At 36.0% G+C, this 21,989-nt stretch overlaps 1 long non-coding RNA gene and 1 pseudogene across 2 annotated transcripts in view; both read right to left on the bottom strand.

Moving 5' to 3' along the window:
- The window catches only part of LOC310891811, a 294,710-nt gene that overhangs the window by 41,453 nt on the left and 231,268 nt on the right, over positions 1–21,989 (bottom strand). The gene's annotated exons all lie outside the window — the stretch shown is intronic.
- Positions 1–21,989, bottom strand: part of LOC310891797 (adhesion G-protein coupled receptor V1-like) — a 74,727-nt pseudogene that overhangs the window by 30,180 nt on the left and 22,558 nt on the right. Inside the window, exons 11-23 of the transcript in view lie at positions 21,573–21,736; positions 20,812–20,935; positions 20,154–20,420; positions 17,540–17,666; positions 15,226–15,443; positions 13,258–14,002; positions 11,529–11,902; positions 9,520–9,696; positions 6,362–6,542; positions 5,539–5,741; positions 4,756–4,885; positions 3,058–3,138; positions 1,595–1,734 (exon numbers count right to left, since the gene is read on the bottom strand). The product of the transcript in view is annotated as an adhesion G-protein coupled receptor V1-like (transcript). The remainder of the gene's footprint in view (positions 1–1,594; positions 1,735–3,057; positions 3,139–4,755; positions 4,886–5,538; positions 5,742–6,361; positions 6,543–9,519; positions 9,697–11,528; positions 11,903–13,257; positions 14,003–15,225; positions 15,444–17,539; positions 17,667–20,153; positions 20,421–20,811; positions 20,936–21,572; positions 21,737–21,989) is intronic.

Here is a 21,989-nt window from a genome sequence, read left to right as displayed (position 1 = left end):
ACAGCCAGCATTGCCCCTTGCCAGGTGCAGAATCCAGCACTTCCTCGTTTAACTTAATTCCAGTCAACTGTGACCTCTCCAGACTCCAAGACTATTGAAAAATTATTGAGAGAGGTCTTGCAATGACATCAGCCAGCTCTTTCTGTACTTTGGGATTAATCCCACTGGACCCCATAGACTTATATGCATCCAGCTGGAGCAGCAAATCCTGCACAAGTTCAAAGTTGGCTGGGAGTTTATCATCATCACAGTCCTGAAATTCAGAGCTTTGGGTGTCCCCGAGCCCATCATTGGTGTTAAAGACAGAGGCAAAGAAGGCATTAACCTCTGCTTTATTGGCGTACTTATTTGTGAGGTTACCAACCTCAACAAGTAATGGATCAATGTTTTCTCTGCTCCTCCTTTTGCTGTTAGCATACTTTAAAAAAAGCACTTTTTGTTGTCCCCACAGTACTGGCCAGCTTCAACTCTGAGTGAACATCACCTCTGTAGTCCTTGTTCAACTGACCTTGCTTCCAATGCCCACAGATTTTCCTTTTTCGCCTAAATTCTAGAATAAGATCCCTGCTCAGCCAAGCTGGCCTTCTGCCCAGCTTGCTCAACTTCTGACTCTTTGGAATTGCCTGTTCCTGTGCTCTTAAGAGGTGTTACTTAACTAACCAGCACTGATGGACTCCAATACCTTCAAAAGCAGGTTCCAAGGGGACCTCACAAACTAGTTCACTGAGTAGTCTGAAGTCTGCTGTCTCCATAGCTAGGGCTGAACTTTTGCTGGCAGTTTTCCTCCTATTACCAAAGATTTTAAACTCAGCCATCTCATGGTCACTATGGCCAGGACAGCCTCCAATCACCACTTCACCCACAAGACCCTCACTGTTTACAAGCAACAAATCTGGAGGGCACCTTTCTTAGTCAGCTTCCAGAGTAACTGTACCAACAAGTTATTGTTAACGTGCCTCAGGAATTTCCAGTACCTGTTTGTATTGGCTGTATGGTATTCCCAGCTAACATCTGGGAAGTTGAAGTCACCCACAGGGACAAGGGCAGATGACCTAGAGATATCCCTTAGTTCATTATAGAATAATTTGGCAATGTTGTCCTCCTGGCTGGGTGGTCTATAGCAGACTCCCACAACAACTTCATCTTATTGTTATAACTTATTTCCATGTCCCTTAATCCTTACCCGGAGGATCTTAAGCATGTCATTGCCAACTGCAAGCTGCACACAATCCAGCCCCTCCATTATATACAGTGCAAAGCCATTGACATGATGAGTTAAAAATAAACTAATTTTAAAAACAGTGTAATCTTTATCATCTTAGCTTTGCTGTATTTGTTGTGTCATCAGCACTTACTTTAAAATATTCATACCTCAAATGTAAACAAGTAGAAGTAAATTTAAACTTATATAAAACATTTTAGTTTTAAGCTGAAAGATACACTTTAGAAAGTGAAGTATAAAATGTCAAGACAAATGTACATGATAAAGTTAAGTTAAAATGCTGTAGACCTATTATAAAAATATTGCAGAATGCTCTGTAAAATAGACATAAAAGAGGATTGCATAGCAATATGAGACCCAAAACTTTCTAACCTGCAACATAATATTGCTATCTCCATCTTCAGGCTCAGTTCCATTTACCGAGAGTGACTCAGTACTGAACTCAAAGACGCCATGAGCATCATCAGAAGCCTCAATAGTCACAACGATGTGGGATGCAATTCCCAAGCTGGCTGTAAGTGCAAGTGCCAAAATGAGTTATTTTTTTATACCATCTTTTCTTAAAAGCTAAGGAAGTTTGTTACAAAAAGCACACAGAAAAGCATAACTGGAATATTTCTGCTGTTTTGCATTTTGTGGTGTGTTTTTTTTTTGTTTTAAATGTGGAATAATTATCCACATGGATAAGGAACTCACTTTCAATAATGCAGTCCTGGCAGCCCTTCTATGGAACAACACTCCAAAGCAACATATAAAATGCAAATATTTTAAGAGAGGATCAAAAATAAAATTACTTGTCTAATTAAGGAAAATGAACTAGAATTTAGGGTAGGGGAGAGTTACGTGGTAAAACACAGTGTAAGCAGTGCAGACAGGACAAAAGCAGGTACTATTTTAACTGAAGCTGGAACAAAGAAAAAGCTAGTCCAGGAAATTCTACTACTGTAATGATCATCTTGTGTGAGATAACTTGCTGCTTAGAAAGAGAAAGAGCCTGGCATTTTAAAAAAAATCTGGAAACACAGAAGAGGAAACAACACTTCCCAGGAAGTTCCAAAAAGTGGTTAAACCACAGACTTACTCTCAGGTTCAAACTGAACTCCTTTGTATTTTCAAATAAAACAGAAAATCAGGCTGTCACTGTGGAATAAATTATTTGATTTCGATAATGGGTGCTAACACAATATTTTCAGGTCTCTAGGGTTTAATTCAAAATCCGCCATCATTAGCGTTTCCCTCATAGTAGGTGCTTTTGTTTTCATCTTATTTCTGCATATTGTATGTTTTTAATTTTCTCAAGATTAAATTATCTTTGTTTTCTGTATGTTGTGACAAAAATAGACTTCAAAAATGAAAAATAATCAAAGCATTCTTTTAGAAAAAAAAGAGCTAACACCACTTTTTATTAAGAGTATTTTTGAGATGCAGAGATCAAAGCATAAAGCAAGTGGCAAAAGAAAGTATCAAAACACACAGTCAGGTAATTTTTAAATTACCTTAAATTTAAAAAGTTTCTCTCCTCTTTGCTCTCCAGAAAATTTTACAAAATTTACAAACAAAGCTAATTTTTCTAACTACTTCTGGAATAACTACATTGTGTTCTATAAAAATACAGCTTTGAAGATAGAGAAGCTGTTATTTTCTGTATTACGGTTAGTATTGACTGTTGTTGAAATTAAGCCTTTTTTAAAATGGGAAAGAATGTTTTGACAGGACTCTATGATATATCTCAAACCACAAGCAAAATAACACTATGATAAACTGTGTCAGTAGTGTAGTTCATGAGGGATATTACAGTTAGCATAAAGAAATAAAGATTAATCCAAAATGCTTACCATGCTGATGGACAGTTGGAAGGAAGAAATCCATGTTCCCATCACCACTACCACTGCCATCATTTCTAAAGAGCTCAGCAACTTTAAGATGACAGACATACAGATATATACACATATATACATTTATAAATCAGAGCGCAAGCAAAGAGAAATTTAAACTATTCTGGACAACAGGAAAAAAAGAGGGAAGCACTCTAGGAAGGTATCAACTTTGCTTCTGAAAGTGTACAGGAGTTCTAATAAAGACTGAAATATTTACATATGCCACCTCTTACTTAATTTATGACATTGGAAATAGCAATGGGAAGTCAGAATGAAAGAAAACACATACACATAGTTTATCTTTCCTCTCTTTCCCTCTTTGTGTCCCCATTTTGTATTTCCCCTTTCTCACTCCTAACTGAGGCTTGTCATGGAGGAATCTAAATTGAAAAAAAAAAAAAAAAAAAAGGTAGGGGAGACGATAAAGTCCCTCAAGCTCCTTATTCTAATATTTTCTCACAAAGTGAAAATGTTGGGAAAATCTGCAGAAAACTTAACTAATGGGGACTTCATAAGCTTTGTGTTTGTGTTGGAAAGGCCAAAAAGAAGGCTCATTTTAAAAAGGCTATATAGTTACTGGATTACTAAAGTTAGTTGTAAATTTTCTGTCACAACAATTTGAAAGAGAAAAGTTTGACTCCTTTTAACAAAACAACTATTCAACCAAAAAGACAAAATACGTGAAAAGTCTCAAGACTTTACCAAAAGAATCACTGAGACCATGTTGCACCATAGACACATACAATCATAGCAGAGAGCTGGATTAATTCAAGGAAATCTGATACATCCTCCCAGAAGGGACCACACTTGCAATTTCCGAATTGTTTAAAAAAATAACATCAGTTTAAAAAAAAAAAATCAATTTATGGCTGTCAGTGTTTCTAATTACTTTTCCCTCCAACAAGCTTTACAATCTCCGTTAAAATTTTTCTCAAATGGAAAAAAAAATCTGTAAGGTATTCAGGGGTTTATGTGGCAGCACCACTATGCTTTGCCGTCCCTTCAGACTAGCCCTTCAAACCAATAATTCTTTCAAGTGTTTGTCTTGTTCTTACAGACAGTTATCTACGAGCTACCTCTGCAGCTACAGCTCAGCAAACTCCCTATGGCCCTCAACATCCACAGCCTGTTACTGCTATAATCCATTTGACCTATGTATTGCAGTTCTTCTGATTTCACTCATGTGGAAGAAAAAACAAAACAAAACAAAAAAAACCCAAAACAAACAAACAAAAACACAACACTTTGACTGTTTAGCCTTAAATATTTTATAAATATTCCATATTTTTGAAATGCAACATATTGCTAATATATTTTTGCATTATTTTAGTTCTCATTACCAACCATGAAGTTATACAAAGTGAAAAGCAGCAATTGCCTTTAGATGACCTAACAGATGGCAGTGATACACTTTCCCTAATACATGGTAATAATATACTTGCTATGGGATCTGGTTGTTTCCACCAAGGATTAAGAAAAGAACTGAGGAACAGTTCTTCCCTACGAAAAAAGACAGCTGTATGGGGGTGGGGATGTAGAGGTGCTTTTTGTTTGTTTTCAGAAATAACATAGAAAATAATGCCAAGAAAGACAAGATTTTTATGAACGAGTAGAGGTCATGAAAATACAACTAAGGGACTGATATATGTGCCTTACCTCCTCCCTCTGGGTTCAACAGCTCCACTTTAAACGTTTTTTCTAATTCAGGAATAGTATTATCAGTGATGTTAACAGTAATGTACTTGTATCTTTCTCCTGGCTGAAATTCCAGTGTACCCACAACAGCCTGCAATATAAGAGCTCTTCATATTTTTGTTCAAGTCTAATGTTTTCATCCATATAAAAAAAAGAAACAGAACCTTCATTTTGTCTTTTTCAAAACATCTACTTTTCCTCACTTAAGCTTTAAAAAAAAATCTGAAAAATCTGTTTTACAAAAGAAAAAAAAAAAGAAGAAGACATCTAAGTTGACATACTGGTGAGCATCTGCATTCATGTACATTTTTCTTATTTTTCTGCACAAATGATCAGTTGGACAAGCAAGTGCAGATACATGCAGGTTATTTTGCTAGGCATATACAAATCCCAGTATGTACAAGCATAATGTTAACCTGTACATGCACTTGAATAATATGGTCTGTAACAACAGCAAAACTCACAAATTGCTACACTGAAAACTCTGTTAAGAAAAAAAAAAAAAGTTCAAAACCAGAGGCTTTTCCTAGACAATGCAACTTACTGCAGAGAAAAGAATGGAGAAGTCACATGATGTATATTTTTAAGTGAATATTACATATCCATTTGCCACATCACCTTGTAAAGTAGTCTTTCTGTGAAAGAATCATAGCTGGGCTAGAGCAGTCAAACTGAAAGCTATCTCCACGATAAATAACTCTAATTAATTCCAAAACAATTATACCACCTTGGCAGTTGCCATACCTGATAATCTTTGGGACTGAAAGCTGTGACTGGCACTGTTCTGTATTCCACCAGAACTGTTCCAAGAAGGCCTTGTGCACGAACTACCAGTAATCTGACGTGTCCAGCTTCTTCTTTAATAGTAATATGGGGCACAGAAGAGGCTGGAAGAATCATTTTATCACCTGGCTGAGGAGGTGGCCCCACAGAGAACTGGAGCAGACCTGGAAGACAAGAATTACTACTTACATGGCTTTTCATAACAAATTTTAAAGATGATAAACAATTTAAATAAAGTGATTGATAACATATCTTGTGATGGTTCTGAAATTAAAAACCACATATACCAGTATACCCTTAAGCCTCAATCACACTATTTCCAGAGATGTGCTGTGTGCCTTACCCTCTCTCACTGATATTCTTGTCAGTCTTGATAAAAGGCACAGCACAATAATAAAACCTTCTCTTCCCAAAAGAGCCTCACAGGCCACGGTTTTGCGTATTTACTGGTACAAGACATATGGAGAAATGACTCTCATTGTCAGGAATTCTCATTTGATGAAAAACCTGGACAGGATCAACTACATGCAGAGCCTTTATTTGCCCTCACAAGAGAATCCTTGCTTGTTTGGGCAGGGAAGATTTGAGGCCTTTTTGTAAAATTATAAAAGAAAACTAATTCAGTATTCATTCATGTATATAAACAATGAATTAATTCAAGTCAGATAAAGTGGAATATATGAGATTGCTTCCTCAACTATTACGACCAAGCAAAGTTTTCATCTGACTGGAAAGAACTACACAATAATCTGAAACAAAGCTGTATAATTCCCATCATTGTTACCGTATGGGTGGTCACTGGCTTTGATGCTGATATCAGTAGTTTCCTTTTCTGGATCTATACTTGCTCCACTGGTAGGAGTTGAACCTAGTTTCCCATCTCCAGACACTGCAGAGACTAATGTCACACGGAAATATTCATTTAACTCCGGAATGTCATCATCAATAACATGCAAATTTAACACCTAGAGAAGGACCAAATCATGGAGAAATCAAACCATGCAACATTCTTTGATTAGTCAGTCAGCTGTATCTGCTGTATAGTTCTGAAAGCAAAGGACACTATTTTTGCTCTCCACATAAATTCAACTAATTTCTAAGATAACATTTTATGTCTAGAATATGCTTTCCAAAAACAATGCTTCCAAGCTACTGGAAATGGAAGGCATATTTTCTGAATTGTTTCAAACTACATAAATAAGTGATAATAAATACTTGTTTGGTTGGTTTTGTATATCTTCACAAAAGCAGAGTTTAATTTCCATGTACTGAACATGAAATATCTGATAAATTTTAAAATCTTTTTGAAATTATGCTTATGAAGAGACATTACAGTGATTAATCCAATTTAGAGAGCAAATAAATTGAGCTTATTATACCACCTGACACTTTGACCTGCAGATCATACGATTTACTAACATAACCTTGCTCTAAACACGCTAACACATTCACTTCAGAAAATTCCATCTTTCTTTATGTTTCGATATGGTCGGACAAACATATAGAAAACATTTAAGTAGCTGATCATATTTAGAGGCATGGTAATGAGTAGATTACAAATGTCAGTTGAAAGTCCCTTAGGATATCCCACCTGAAGAGCAGCTTGCTACCAGCCCGTTTCTTAGAGCCATGCACATTAGCTCCTCTGTATGTATGCAGTAAATTGGACCAGTAAGCTGTGTAGCAAGAGCCTACATCAGCCATTTTCTGCCACTAGATAGAGTAATGTGGGCCTCGTCTATGTTGCCATGCTAGAAAAGCTTTGGAAATTTCTGCTATATATGATTGTATGAAATGCAGTAATATCATTTCACAGAGAAATAAAGCTGAATGAACAAACTATTATAACATGAATGAACTATTTTCAGATACCACACGCTTTTGCCAGTCATCACATTATCCAGATTCACAGTTCTAGTGAAGTCACTGGGATCCCTGCAAATGACTTCAGCGAATTTGAGTCCACATTGACTTCTGCAGCCTGATATAAGTGAAACTGAGGATGGTATTTTCTACTCACAATTCATCCTTATTATACAAACAATAATAGAAAGTGTATGTTGTTTCTACAGTACTGTGGTCCCGCACCACTTCTTCAAATAAATTTAACAATTCTGTGCTGTACATCAGGATTGAATTCATTGAAACAGATTATTTTTATTTCTATTTCTAGCACACGCTGTTTATTACCACAGAATTTTAATCATAGGACAGCCCACGTTGGATGGGACATCAAAAGATGAAGTTCAATGTTTCATGGAAAAAAAAAAAATAGATGAAATAATCCAGCACCATGTTCAACTGCATCTTAAGCACCCCTGGTGATGGGAATTCTACCATAGAACCATACATTGGTTTGGGCTGGAAGGGACCTTAAAGCCCACCCAGCGCCACCCCCTGCCATGGGCAGGGACACCTCCCCCCAGCCCAGGCTGCCCTCAGCCCCATCCAGCCTGGCCTTGGGCTCTGCCAGGGATGGGGCAGCCGCAGCTCCTCTGGGCAGCCTGGGCCTGGGCCTCACCGCCCTCTGAGGGAAGAATTTCCTCCTTCGCCCCCTCCCTCGCCCTGCTGCCCACGCTGCTGTTGGTGCAGCCCAGGGTACGGGTGGCTTTCTGGGCTGCAAGCACACATTGCCGGCTCATGTCGAGCTTCTCATCAACCACCACGCCCAGGTCCTTCCCCCCCCAAGGGGTGCTCTCAGTGCTTTCTCTGCCCAGCCTGTGTTTGTGCTTGGGATTGCCCTGGCCCAGATGCTGAGGTCGGGACAACCCGACCCTGTCCCTAAGGAAGTCGTTCCAGTAGTTGTAAAAAATTTCAAGACAAAACCTCTCCCACTCTATCTTTGTACTCTTTGCCCTCTGTCTTCTCCTGTGGTTTCTTGAGAAGAGAGAGCCTCTGTCAACTCTGGAGCTGCCCTTTAGGTACTGTAATAATGGGATCAAAGTCCCCTTCTAAAGGGTGAAAAGATCTAACCCCTTGAGTCTTTCCTTAGAGGACAGGTTCTCCAGCTCTTTGATCATCTTTCTGGCCCTCTTTTGGACCTCCAGTCTGCCCACATAATTTTTTAATTGTGGGCCTCTGTAGCTTTGAATTCCTACTCTTCAGTGTATCCTGGTATCCTGGTATTTCTTTTTTCTTTTTCTTTTTTTTTTAAACTAATTCAGATAAGGAATTTCGTAAGACTTTTAGAAAGCTTTCTCAGAAGCAGCTAAAGCTTCCCTTATGTATCATTTCTCTTTCTCTCCCCCAACTCAGAGATGCAATTCTGATTACCAATTTCAGGTGTCTCTAAGGCCAGAATATTGAATAATTTCCTTATGTTCCAGTTGCTCGCACACTTTATGCAGAGGAATAGATTAAAGCAGACAGTAATCATTTCAGGGAGACTCAAAAACAGCTATTGTTACAAGAACACCTTTAATCTCCTGTTTCTGATTTTGAATTTAAAAGGAGACAGAACCTGGATAGCCTTGAGTGCAAGAACAGCAATGAATCTTACTATTGCCTATTTAATTGTTGTGGACATAAATTTGAGTTACAACACTCAGATCAAACCTGATCATTTTCCAATTTCGAAAGTACATGGACTATCTACACTTTTTAAAGTATATGTACACATACACATAAATACAGTTAATATTTTTTATGTATATGTACATGTATCTAATATGTACATGCACACATGGTGACTTTTGAACTGACATATACACAGAGCTACAAATAACACTTTCTTGTTGTCAGGGATGGAAAAAAAGAAAGAAAGAAAATATATATATAACAAAAAAATAACAACATAAAATAACAAAATAAAAAATAATAATAAGAAAAGCCATGTGAAGTAAACACTCTCTAGTATGCAAACCAGCCAAGCACCCTCAGAAGGTATTTTCCAGGAGGTTTGTAAAGGACAGGATGAATTGTTAATAGGAAGGTAGGGTTTACCTCTGATCTCTGCCAAGGAACGAATGTGATAGTGCCACTGCTATTAGAAAAATCGGTAACAGAGTAATTAATGCCAGTGGAATCAACCTGTGAGATAATGTACTTTATATACACATAGTCTAGGGCTCCCCTTGTACGCTCCACAACACAGGATATAGTGGAACCTTCATCAGCAGTCTGGAAGAAAGCAAAAATTTGGAACGTTTATTACTGTCAAAGTAAATCAAGGCAATTTCATTAAATAACACGAAAATATTTAATGCCAGACAAATGTTCAAGTAAAAAATTGCTGTCATGTTACTTTCAGCTCTTTTGGAGTGTTAGGAAGCTGAAACTGACCTTGATGCCAATCAGAACAATCCTAGTGGAATCTGCAAAAGTCTGATGCCTCCCTGAGGACTATTAAGGTAACAAATAACAATACACTGCAGTTCGTCCTGGACACAACCCCTTTCCTAAAACTATGCGTCAGAGACAGAATCAATATGCTTGAAATGTACCTGTCGAAAGCAAATGAAACTATTGCTTTATAATAACGTCAATATTGTAATTTTCCTTAGCAATAATTTAAAGAAAGATTTGGATCAGCACTTTCTCTAACCAGACACACTATGGATAGAAATAAACTATACCATCATCATTCAGAAAAACAGATTTTTCTCTTCTACTGTCCTCCTTACAATTCTGTATCTTCACAGATAACATGACTTCTGCAGCGACAACTTCACGTCTCTGGAATGAAGCTTTAATTGGTACTGACCTTCTATTTTAGAAAATAACGTTCATAAAATTAACATAGAAAATAATTTTATCTGAAAGTTATTGGAAAGGTTAAAGCTATCTTATGCATTAGATAAATTTCAGGGCTGCTTTGTAAGAAAGCATAGATACTGTGTGTGACTTCAGCTGCCTAGTAGACAGATATGCACAGTTAAACTACTGGTAAAAAAATGCTGTGTTCCTGCATCACCACTAAGAGCTCTAATACTTCCCTGGTGAAATGGACATATGATAGGTGCAAAACAATTACCGTGCCATATAATTATTTTTTTTCTTCATGGTTGGCTGATGATCTGTGGCATCACAGCGTATCAGAGGTACTTGAACCTGAAGGAATCTATTATCATAGCATATGGTAGGCACACAATAAGCAAACTGAACCAAACTGAAAACTAGTATCACTCAGGCAAGACAGTTATTTTAAAAACATCATAAGCACTTTGATTAAAAAAGAATGTAATTAAAGCTCATAAGAGTTCCCAAATGAAAACTATATTAAATTTTTTTTTCCACAAAATAATCCAATACCAGTAGAGATAGCTATCATGTTATTCCCCCTTATAATTGATTAAAGAAGTAAAGAATGATTTATGTTTATTTCAAGCCTCCTCAAAAAGTAGCAAGTTTACACTCTGCATATAGAATGGATACCACTGAAAAAAGATTTCATCTGTTAAAACTAAAACAACAAAAAAAACCACTACTAAATCAACCAACTGACATCAAACATATGCAAATTATAACTTAGTTTATGACAGCAAATGAAGGTGGAAAAATCCATAACACTTTGTCATTGCATGATCTCTAGTAAAATTATCTCAAACACATCATGTGACACAGAAAACTAAAATAAAAATCTTTGCAATAATCCATTCTCAAAAAAAAACCAGAGAATTAAATCTTACATTTTAACTGGTAACTCAAATGTAACAGAAGTGAAGGTAAAATATTTTTCTAGAAAAAAAAAATTAAGCCTTAGTCTTCAGTTTATATAGTAAACTAAATTTTCTTAACCATTTTTTTCTTTAGTTTTTTAAAATTATATAGTAAATCCCAGTGGAACTGAGGTTGTATTAACAGAACATATGCATCTCCAAATCCTAGGAAAACTTTGCTTAACCACAAAAGCAAACACTGCAAAATCTAGGGTTTGTTCAGGTCACTTGGTCCTGCCATTTAGCTTTCTGTGCCTGAAATATCACCTACAATTTCCATTATGACCACCTTACCTCAGGGATACATGCTCCAGTGAAGCCAAATAAACCATTAGCATTATCACTTTTCTGTATTCTTAATCTTGCTGTGGTGTTTTCTTGTGAAATTCGAGCTCCACCACGCACAGAAATGAGCTTTAGTATGAATAATTCTTCTCCTTCTTCCTCTTTGTCATCCTTTGCAGACACGATGAATGATTTATTGGTCTCTCCTTGCCAATACTCCAAATACCCAGAGACAGGGTGGACATCACTTTTTGCAGGAGTTGCATGAAGTTCATAGATCTCTGCTCGTGTCAACTTACGCTCATAAAGCCTTACATCCTGCATTAACCCTGTGTACCTACTGCTGCCGTTGATTCCTGCTCCAATTCTTACTATTCCTGGACCTGAGAAGGAAATTATAATTTTTTCTCATGTTATTGTATTTGTATGAAACAGTCAGCAACTGACTACCTGTTTTTCTTAAAAACCAATGGTAAACTGTTCATTGTCCCTGGATGAGGAATCATATTGATCTTGAGATCCAAAATCAGGAGGTTCCTTGAGCCTCATCTCAATGTTACAGGTAAGTCCTCACAGGCCAAACAATTCCATCCTATGCTGTCCAAGTTTTTCATCCTATTAGTTCTAGCAGCACATTATCATCATCCCTCATTTTTATAAGTCTTAGAGACTTGAGGCTCCCTCTTTCCTCCACAGATTTTCAGAGCAGAACTGCAACCCCTTTTAGCCCTTGTTTTGCTGAACAAATCCTACTTTGTTTCCCTCTGCTAGGGCAGCTGATCCATTCTGATGATACTCATGATTACTGCATTAACCCTTCTGGACATCCATTTCATCCACCACACTGTAATTCCATGCAAATTCCAAACTCTTTTTACAACAGCATTTATATTTCTCTGTCTCCAAACTATAGGATCACAGCTGCCTCATATTCATTCCTACTCTATCCTATTCTGTGCCATGCTATGCTCTTGTGCTAAAACACACACATCAGCTGTTTTCAGTTGCCTTTCAGAAAACGAAAGAAAACAAACAAACAAAAAAAGCTGTGCTCTTCAGTGTATTGTCATACATATGACACTGAGTGGCAGTTGTAGAGATGAGCAACCACAGGAACTGATAAAAGTCCCAGGGCACAAAGTGGAGGATGCTGAGAAAAACTGGGCTGCTATGCACACCACTGTGTATTACCCAACATTCAACGGAGAGAGATGACATACTTGCCTTACTATTGCATTATCCCCAGACACACGCCATCCCCACTAATAAAGAAAATTTACAGCACAGACATATCCTTCTAGCAATAAAAGCATAATTGCATTTCACATATATTTGTTCTAGAAACCGAGGGAGGGAAAAAAAAAAAAACCTCTCAGCCTCTCAGCTTAGCTACAGTACTGCAAGTGTGATGGAAATTACTAATTGCAGAAGTACTATTCTTTTTACAAATGGAAAATTTGATTTCTTAAACTTCAACCTGGAATTTTAAAAGCAGAAATAAAATAGTACACCATACAATTAATAGTCCTCTACTCTCACTCAACATCGCAGCAGTTTGAATTTTTTAGAACATTCACACAATTTCCATAGGCTTTCTGAAAATCCTCAAAGAATTCTTATCCATTCCTTTCAATTAACTTAACAGATATAATCATTTCAGTGTATTTCTTCCACCTTTGAAGTGGCTAGACTATGCATTTCAGAGCTTTATATATGGAGAAAAATAGCAAAGGCTCACCATCAAGAATTGCTTCTCCTTTTAGACTCTTCATTCCTCCCAGAACTAGAATTCCATCAACGTAAAATTCAATTATACTTTCATCCAGAGTAATCAGAACGTGAAGCCAAGTATTCTCATCCAGGTATTTCATGACTGATGTTTTAGCCATGTATGTCATATTGGACCCTAATGCTGTATAATGAAGCACTACAGAAACATGAGAATCATTTGTCTGAATTTTCACACCATAATATAAAGTCCCATTATCGTTATCCTTTTCAACTATATAGCCATCTGTACTGACATTAGGAATTAACCAAGCTGAAAATGTAAAATTGGTTACTGCATTATTTCCATTGTTATGGGTATTCAGGACCGATAATGCCAAATGCATCCTCTTTTCCACTGAAATACAGAGCGTCTGTTCCACTGTGATGGCGCCTCATGTGGGGCTGTGATTGTACTGAGCTTGGGAATGATCCAAGCAACAAGAAATCTACCATTGATGGCAGTCCAGCTTGGAAGGTACTAGACAGTATTTCCCAACCTAGTCGGACAACACCAAAGGTGCCTTGCTGTCTCCAGATGGTGAAGTCCGTAATATAGGAAAGGTCATCTTCAGAAAGAGTATCTTCCACTATCTCTCTGTCCTGGCTCTCTGGATCTATAACAAACACTCCAAAAGGGTCATCATTGAAAGGGATCATGACAGTTACAGTAGGACTGGTTTCAGATAACTGACCACCAGGACCAGGAGACCCACCTGCGTAATAGAAGTTAGAGTAAAAGTTAATGATTAAACAACACACTCAGAAAAAAGTTTCAAAGTACTTTTTTTTTTTTTTAATAAAACAAGTTTCTAAAAAAACCTCAAACCCTCCTTTAAGATCCTCTGGACTTATAGCAAATGATCTAACTTGAAAATTACATAGGTTAATTGTATTATTCTTAAAACACTGTGCTGATGTAATTTCAGTAGAAAACAAACCCACATGCTATTTTTCAGCTGTAAAACACACAGATGTCTTTCAGGTGAAACATGACAAGGTCCATCTTTTCTTAATTAGCCAATAAGGTAGGTTACCTTTGATTCGTTTGATAAGCATGGGGGCCAAATTCAATTCTTGTATTGCTCAAAGACTTACAGGAATAGAGAATGGCAAAATCTTGCCTGTTGCCTCTGATACAGAAGTACATACACCTTGCAGAAACAGTAACCAGTTGTGTGTTAAAACTGCTGCCCAGTCCTGGTGTTAGTCATCTATCTTTGCACAGTAAGAATTCATGATATGAAGATCATGTTGTGAATGGAGAATCTCCGTGTTCAAAGTGTACAGTGATCTACCTGTTATAAGCAGGAAATCTTTTGTACATCCGTATGGACTTCACTTACAGGAAAGGCCAACACACATTTTCACTTGTATCAGAGCACAGAAGACCATGAATAGTACTAAAGTGGAATTAATCCAGATTAGGAAATGTGTCCAGTAGCAATTTAAAGTTGTAATTTAAGTCATGTGAAGTGGTAACTACAAGTATTTTACCTCCTCTAGGGAAACAAACAAACAAAAAAGCAACCTCTATTATGGTAGACACACATAACCTTTAATACCTTTGTTATTTCTTTGTTAGTATCTTTGTTTTATATTTTGTGCATGGAGATCTATGTATCTGAAATTCAGAACTCTTGGTTTTTGAAATGAAACTTCTGAACTTTAAGAAGTTTAATTTCAAAAACCAAGAGGCATCCCTTTTAAAGTTCAGATCACCAAAATGTGTTTAACAGTAATTCGGGAACTGAGTAACTCTCTATATATGGAAATCAAGATTAAATGAAAAATAAGACCTAAAACCTTACCAGAAAAGCATAGGATATCAAGACATGATTCAAAGCAATGCTCTTTCTAGTGTTGGTTTCTTTTTGATTGATTAAACATAACTCTTTTCTACCAGATATGAAGGAAATGGTGATATGGAAGACAATACCTGAAGCATTCACCAACTTTAGAATGTAAAATTCATTGAATTCAGGAATTCTATCTGAAATGGCACGTAGTGTTATTGACTTCGACCTTTCACCATCCATGAAGCACACAGTCCCATAAGTTTCATAGAATTCTTCTCCTGGCTTCAGTGCAGAGTTATTATCAAACAACTGCCAGGTCAAAGAAACATTGCCGAAGTGTCCTCTGTGTCTCAAAATCCTGTTCAGTGATACAGAAAGAATGAGAGTCCTGGCAGGCATGCATCAGCGTTGAGTAGAAAAGGAAAATGTGGAGACTCCTTTTACTGTAATCTTCCTTACAGTAAGAAGTAATATACTATGTAATATAAAGTAAAATGCTAATATACTACAACTGTTCCATGAAGCCTTCCTTTTAAAGGCAACCACTTTTGCAGTACAATTCTACTCCCGGAATACGTACTTTAGAAAACAGAAGTAGCATACGCAGGTCCATGCAGAATACTACTGTGAAGCTACACATCACTGTGTCTTGTAATTCCAATTTATAATAATAAATATGAATGCATAATAGTTCAGAAAGTTAACATTAAAAATTAATATACTTGGACACTCTTAGACAGGAAAGAGAATCATCTACATTTAACCACAAACGTTTCTCCTTTCAGTCATCAAGTCTACTTAAACTTTTTCTTACACTTGTATTAAATTAGAATTACATTCTACGGCTTTCAGAAATCTACTGTTATTTGTGATTAAGAACGTAGTAAATGAAAAGATTTTTTTTTTTTTGGTAACTATCTGCTAACACAATTACACTAATTTCAAAAAGGCACTACAAATAAAAAGTGACCCATACAGTGCCTTTATTAAGAGTGCGCTTACATACAGGAAGTTTGCTTCTGTCGGTTTGCACGGTGACATAAAATGCCTTATAAATAGATTATATCAGGTTGAAGAATTAGTTCAGCTAAACTAGTCCAGCCACAGCAACACATTTACGTTGTTTCTGCTTCCAAAGGTTTTTCTTCTGTGGCGTTAACCAGGGTGCTCTATCCCAGCTGTGTAGCGCTGCTGCACTAACTCCAATTACCTCATTAAAACCTCTGTGTTTTCGGTGGTTTGGTTACATGCTACTTTGACCACTTTTTTATATGCTACACAACTGTCAAAGTAGTGACAGTATGGAAGAGACAGATCCCTAGTAAATATATTTTATCAATGATGACTGAGCAGGTTCCTCAGATGTTGGAGATCTTGGTATCCTATAATTCCATAAAGCACCTGTATATAAGCATGTTTACATCAAAACAATATTCTTAACACCACCAAATCCACAAAAATTATCCTGCAGATTAGACTATAAAGGACAAAAAAACAACAAAGCCCAAAACAGTGAACAGCACAACAACAAACACACAATGAACTTAATATCCTCTTTTCTTGAGACTATTCATATTTCAGATGTATTGACACAAGCATAAAGAACCAATTCACAGCCATAAGCATCTGCTTCAAGGCTTTAAAACAAACAGACAAAAAAAAAAGGATGATTTTTTAAATGCAAGAAGAACCTCTTCCCTAACTATTTGCACTATCGCATTTATTGTGACCTAACTTCTCTTTACAGCCTGTCTCAAGATTTCTTAACGAAAAATCATTTTTTCATCCAATTAAAACCCCATAGTAAATTTATGAAATGAATGTAACAAGGCGAGATGCCAAGTGCATTCAATTTTTAACCCTGCTAATTCTTCAATATATCATGGTGGCACAAAGGAAAATACTTTCAAAGGTCAGACTAATGAAGAGTGTCACATCCGGACTTTAAGTATAGATTTCAATCTGTAATTAACAGATAAAAGAAAAAAAAAAATACAAAAACAGAAAGAAAGAATACAGTAGTTTGCAGTTGAAAATTTCAAAGATGGGTACAAAAAGCCACCTAGTGCCACACAGTTTTATTTAGCTATTTGTTGAGTGGTTTTTTTTCTTTTTCTGTCAGCCTAGGTTATATTGTGCTCAATCATTCAGATTTTTCTGTATCTACAGGTTCCTGAGATTATAACAGAACATCAATGCTGAAGTCTTATTTAGTTACATTTCAACATGAGCTTCTGTGCACTTTTTAATATTTACTGTGTACTCCATAGTATTACAGGTGATGTCTTCAACACATTACAAATCATTTAATCCAAAATTTTGTAAAACTGTTTTTCTATAGTGCACTTCTATCAATGCACACTTGTGCATTTGATTTAATCAAAGTGCTATTTATAAAGTACCACATACACCAGTTCCAAAAGAGTGCAAAGATATTCTTTAAACGTTACTTACCAAAAAATGTTACTTTTGCCTTCTTCAACTGGCTTCTCTAAAGGTTCCAAAGAGAAAATTCCATTAGGATCATCATTTGCTTCAATAATAACTGTTGCCATTCCAGCCTTAAAGATAACTGTATCTCCTAAAAAAGAGGACAATTATTATTATTAAAATTGGAATCAGAAATGTAGGTAACTCTAAATCCAATTATGTTTTCTACTCACTACAATTGCTTTTATACAAAGAAAAGGACAATTATAAAAGTCAGTGAAAAACAGAATTTGAGGTATTCAGCAGCAGGCAAATCAGAGTAAAAGTATTTAAGTAGTGTACCATCCAGAGAGCAAGACGTAAGATTTTCAGGAAAAATGACATGAACTGAGAAGATGTGATTCTTACTACACAGTATCCTTGCATGTAGTTGTTATGTGAGGTAACATTTTCTGTTTGATCATCTGGACAAGTCAAAAGAATAAGATATTCAGAGGTACAGAATAAAAGAGTAAGGTATTCAGAGAGCCCCGACCTTCTTTAGACCTAGAAGAAAAGTATTGCATTTAAACTAAATACAAGCTATGAGCAATGTCTAAGAGTTTATTCACTCCCATATCAAAGAATATCTAAAAGGAAGAAACATAAGATTCTTATTATGTAGATGGGAAGCTAGCAGGATTTCAGTGTGCATATTAGTACAGGTAAATATTAAGGGATGTTAATTCTAACTCCATTGCATTGTCCATAGATGAACATAATGTGTCCACACCCACCCCATTTTTTGTCTTCTTTGAAAGTGTCCGACTAAATTTTGTTCCACGTTAAACAATGTGCTTATTCCTCTAACTTCATATACCTCTATTTGTATTTTCTCTCAGGAACAACAGTCCCCAAAAAAATTTCAGAACAGTCAAGGCCACTGTATGTAACCAATCATAGAAAGAAAACCAACTTTTGCTTTCAGGAATATGTATAGAAATATTCTTTATTCTTAGTGATTCTAGAATGGCTGTAAAACTATATGATGCTCATTTTAGAGGAAAAAGGAGGCTATGGATACCCATTCCCCATGTGCTAGGAGAAAAGCCATGATATGTTCCCAATGGGGTAGTATTGGGAGCTACCAGTAGATCCTGAAGAAAGTTATTAAAGTAGAAAGAGACAACAAAAGAGAAAACTTATGAAGGAAGAAGAATGGTTTTGTCTAATCCTTTCCCTAGTCTGATATTTTATAAGAGACCTGGGTACTACAGTGAATACCAGCCGACCTTGGGAAATAGCTTAGCTGCCTTATACTCAAATTACTGCTTTCCCTGTCAACCTCTGGCTGCCTGCTACCAATGTTCAGGGAAGGATTCAACTCAAGATCAATGCTGCCTTGTGAGAAACTCACAGGCCAGCCGCAGGGTGTCCACTGTAGCATGACCTCAATCACTTCAGTCTTATCGACTGCTAAAGACTAAGACCATCAGAGACTGTAATGAGAACTAAGATGCTTAGCGTGCTTACAGATGAAGAAATCTAATTTTAGGTTTCCTAATCTTGAATTGAATACCTGGTAGGTATTTTACTTTGAGAACGTGTCACACAATCTGAAGGTATAGTCTGATGGTTAATTGCCATCATCTTTCTTTGCTTTATTAAATTACAGCCCCTCAGGTTTCAATGGCTGATTCAATACAGCTTTGCTTTGCATTGCAAAGATTTGCAGCAGATTCAGAGCCTGTTATTACCTCTCAACTAGAGAACAGTAAAAAATGAAGGGCAGTAAATTAAAATTTGATAACACAATTGCAAATGACTCTCCCACAACACCATGAGTTTTGTTGGAGCTAGGTGTGGGGAGGGTCTTTATTAAATACTTAGGGCTCTGGAAAAATTATGAATTTCTTATACTTCACTTTTATTTTCTCATGTATATTACATAACAGTGATAATTTATTCTAAAAGATATGTATTTCAAAAACGTGAGGAATGGGCTGAATAATTTTGGTCATTCCTTTTTAAGTGTAAACTTTGAAAAATAAATAAATAAACAAAAATACGTTATTTCTAAGGTAATAAATCCTTTCTTTAGAGGTGGTCCCCTGGGTAAATTGTGACATATATTTTTCTGCAAATTAAGCCTTTTAAAACTATAGTCTCAGAGTGAAAAAAATGTATGCATACTTTTCGCTACTAATAAAATAGAGCAATTACATACCCTTCCTCCAAAATATGGCAGTTCTGTTTGTTTTTACAAAAATCATGTAGTTTTGTAATACACTCTGGAGCATGAAAAAAATAACTAAAAGAATACCTCTTTTCCTAAGACTGTTGGGTACTAAATTTTGTTTTTTTTTTTTTTTGCTTTGTGTTTTTGTATTGAAGTCCATCTAATTTGGAGCATTTATATTTGAAAAGGGACTTTCACTCCAGTTGTTTTTGCAGGCAAAGTATCAACTCTATCATTTGATTTTTGTTTCCAATAAAATAATTAAGGATGAAAATTCAAACACAGTATGCATTTATTGTATAAAAATCTTGAAGCAAACATTATTCGTATAATTCTTGGCATTTAAATATTGCTTTATGATAAGACCAAGATACTAAGAAATTGCCAGCAAAAAAAAAAAAAAAAAAAAGGAAGACTTACCTGTAGAATTGAAAAGGATAATATAAAATGTTTCATCAGTTTCAGGGGTATCATCATCGTTGATATACACAGATAAATTCTGCTCCCTTTCTCCAACATCAAACAAAATGACACTGTTCTTTCCACTGGGAACAAAGTCTCCCTCTTCAGCTGTTGCATCTCCATTAACAGTAATATACTGGACAACAACAGCGACATCAGCAGATCCATTCCTTAGGACTGTAAAGTTTGCAACACTTCCTTCTTGAACACTCACTGTCACAGGTTCTGAAAATACAAAAGCAACAAATCTGTCTGAGTTCAAGCCTGAGTTGCTTGCATTTGCTCTGTTTTCTTAATTCTCTCTAGTAGGATCTTCCTCTTCAATGAAACAATAAGATGTATGTGATAAAGGTAGGAAATAATTCAGGTACGAGAGAATATTTTGTACCTTGCCTCCTAACTGATCTCAACATCAACAAAGAGAAAAATGACACACACAAAAAAATGGGAAGGTTCTGAAGGAAACAAATATAAATTAAATACAAAAAAAAAAAAAAGTTTGGGGAGCTTTTCCACTTGCTCTTTTGGGATTACGATTTCGCAATGATCTGGTTTGTGAAAAAAATCCGTTTTAGGTAGTGTATGTATTCCACATTTATAAACAATAATATCTAACCTGCAAAATAAATGGGATCATCATTCTTTGTTATTTGTAAAATTGCAGTGGTTACATTGCCCAGCCTGGCTCCACCGGTAGCATTGAATAAACTGATGGTGAATACTTCCTCCTCTTCAGGCACCTGAAAGTATTAAGACATTAATTTCTAGCATACAAAACACTGAAGAATTTAAAATGAAAAGTTAGGGGGATTAATAAGCCAGAGATTTCTGAGTGTTGTTTTTATTTGTCAGTCCTTATGTGTCTCAAGAGGGATGATAATTCATACAGTTATACAGAAATTATCATCCATCTACAGTTTTTGTAAGTAAGTCCCTTCCTCTTTATCTTGCACAGATGACCCAAAAGTTACCTTCCAGTTTTATGTTTCTGATACATGTAGTTTTTTTTACAGCTTTATTTATTTATCATTAGGTGTAATCTTTCTTATATTACTTCAAATTTATCAGCATATAGGATTAGGATTGAAATTAGGATTCCAGTTATCAAGATACGAGTTTCAGTCAAACTTTCCTATAACTTTACCACAGTACAATTACTCTCAGCTTCTACCTTTTTTGTTTAGAGGTATGCACAGCTTCTGAAATTTCTCTATGATTTGCAGACATTATCTCAGTTCTACCCAAGTATTTTGATATTTCCTACAAGTTATTAGGCTCTTGAGAAACACACATTCCTTTTTTCTCCTTATACTCTAATGTTTTAGTACTTACTCTTTGTCCCATATTCTCACCCCAAAACACTGTAAAAGTGTTTACCTCATCTGGCAGTGAGTAAATAGTGATATTTTTTGAAAACTCCAGATTATCAAATAAAATAGTCCCTTGCTCTGGATAGACGTCATTGGTACATGCTGGATCAACAACCCAAGACACACTAACATTTCCATAGTTTCCTTGATTTCTTACAACTCTGTAAACAGCTAAAAAACATAAACAGAGTCAGTGTGCATATTCAGAGCAACAGAAATCAAAAAGGAACATCTGAAACATCTGAAACTGAGAAAAAGGAAATACAATAATAACCAATTTCACTTCTTATGAAACCAGTAACATGTTGGAGTGCTACAGAAAAGGACACACAAAGACAGATTACTAAAGCAGTGCAAACTGCTTTAATTTCACATGTTAATTCTTGCCTGTAAAAGTAATTGATAACTGAATAGATCAATTAAA

This window comes from Anser anser, assembly GCF_964211835.1.
Source record: "Anser anser genome assembly, contig: HAP1_SCAFFOLD_100, whole genome shotgun sequence".
NCBI lineage: Eukaryota > Metazoa > Chordata > Aves > Anseriformes > Anatidae > Anser > Anser anser.
This window is presented reverse-complemented; position numbering and strand designations above follow the sequence as displayed.